Source organism: Tamandua tetradactyla (genome assembly GCF_023851605.1).
Source record: "Tamandua tetradactyla isolate mTamTet1 chromosome 22 unlocalized genomic scaffold, mTamTet1.pri SUPER_22_unloc_3, whole genome shotgun sequence".
Taxonomy (NCBI): domain Eukaryota; kingdom Metazoa; phylum Chordata; class Mammalia; order Pilosa; family Myrmecophagidae; genus Tamandua; species Tamandua tetradactyla.
The window spans coordinates 1,052,520-1,054,714 of record NW_027518253.1 but is presented as its reverse complement, the minus strand read 5'-3'; the positions used below and the strand labels follow the sequence as shown (position 1 = coordinate 1,054,714).

The 2,195-nt window shown below is 36.7% G+C and overlaps 1 pseudogene; it reads left to right on the top strand.

Annotated features, from left to right (window-relative positions):
- Nucleotides 1-254: 254 nt before the first annotated feature.
- On the top strand, nt 255-1,247 carry LOC143672980 (olfactory receptor 7A10-like; annotated as a pseudogene).
- The last annotated feature ends 948 nt before the right edge of the window (nt 1,248-2,195 follow it).

Here is a 2,195-nt window from a genome sequence, read left to right as displayed (position 1 = left end):
TGATTCCACTTCAAGGAAATGCAAAATAAATTTCAAACTTTTTTCTTCCCCAACAACTCTAGCACTTTTAACTAAATTTAAAGCCATAATGTCCCTTCTCTGGCTTCTATAATAAAATTACAATTAAAAAAAAAGAAATAATTAAGTCAGTATATTTGCAATACAAACCATAGCATTTACGTTCATTTGTTAAGAGCTGCTTGTACCTAAGCCTGCCTTGCTCTTGTCTCTGTTCCAGCAGTTTCATGAGTTACATGGAATTAGAGAATGAAATGTGTGTTTCAGAATTTATCCTCCTGGGACGTTCAGAAGACACAGAAATGCAGCCCCTCCTACTTGCTCTGTTCCTGATGATGTACCTGGTCCCTCTCATTGGGAACCTGCTTATCATCCTGGCCATCATCTCAAATGCCCACCTACACAAGCCCTTGTACTACTTCCTTGCTAACCTGTCTTTTGCAGACATCTGTTTCACCCCCACCACTGTCCCAAAGATGCTGGTGAACATCCAGAGAGCAAAAGCATAAGTTATGGAAACTGCCTCACCCAGATGAATTTTTTCATGGTTTTTGGACATTTAGACAACTACTTCTTAACTGTGATGGCCTATGATCATTATGTGGCCATCTGTCACCCACTGCACTACATGGTCATCATGACCCCTAGTCTCTGTGGTCTCCTGCTGCTGGTGTCATGGGTACTGAGTGTTCTGAACTCTCTTTTACATGGCTTAATAGTTGTGCAATTGACTTTTTTTACAGAGATTGAAATTCCTCACTTTTTTGTGAACTTTCTCAAGTAATCCAACTTGCATATTCTGACACCTTCCTCAATGACTTAGTGATGTATTTTGCAATGGGAATTGTGGGTGGTATTCCACTCACTGACATCCTTTTTTCTTACTCTAAGATTGCATGCTCTGTTTTAAGAATATCATCACGTGGAGGCAAGTATAAATCATTTTCTACCTGTGGGTCTCATCTTTCCGTGGTGTATTTGTTTTATGGTACAGCTTTTGGAGTGCATCTTAGTTTGCTGCTACCCAAAATGCAAGGGCAAGTGCAATAGCTTCTGTCATGTACACAGTGGTCACTCCCATGCTGAACCCCTTTATATACAGTCTTAGAAACAAGGACATAAAGGATGCCTTAAAAATAATTTCCTGCTGGAACTGTCACTATGTAAGGATCCTTCATCTCAAGTTCAGAAATTTACTCTTCATTGAGATGTTAAATATTGTGAAATGAAAATCAAATTATTTTTATCACTGTAAATAAAGTTAATATGCTATTTGTTTTATTACTAGAACATTATCTCTTTTTCATCCAACAGAAACCATTATATATTTTGTATTTTCTTTAAATCATTTGACATCTAGGAATATATCCCCAAGATTCAATATTGAGCCAAACTGTTCTGCTTGAATATTCAGTGGAAAATGTTTAACACAGGTCATTAGGGACTTATGAAATTATTGTAATTACTGGAGGTGCTGAGGTGCATTGCTTCCCTGAACGCAGAAATAAACTACTCTTGTGTTATATGGTTTTTGGGAAAAACATTTGTCATTTCAAATGTTCTGTACCTATTTCCAAGGTTGTGATAATAAGCTCTTGAAATAGGGCACATTCTGGACTTGAGTCAAACATGGTGAAGTTTCAAAAAGTCACATCCTTCTCCAGCTATGACTTTCTCCTGTATATTCCATAAAACTTAGGTGAGAATATAGGAGACATTACAGCCCTGATTCTTCAATCATTGATGGTTTTACTAATCACTGGATTTCTTTCAGGGATGCAAATTTGGTCTTAAAAATTGTTTTTATATGCAGGGACATTTTCCAGTAACTTTCCCTTGGTAATTCCTATACTCATAAGCCTCTTTCAGAGTCCAGAAATGTAATTTGGGGAATTTTCCCATTGCCAAGGGTGTCTTTTAAACTATTAAAGAAAGATATTAGTTAATAATATCACGTTTTTATAGTCCTCTGCTGTTCTTTGTGAGGTAGAATACCACTAATGCTTTCTTCATCAGAGCCTTTGGCAAATTAGACTGACATTTTGAGATGAGAGATTGCTCTGAGGTATTGTTCAGTTTGGGGAAAAAAGTCATCATTTATTTTATTCACTTATATCTTTGGTAGAGCTGTGAATTCATGTATTTTGTAATGTATTACCCCAAGGATCAGACTCTGT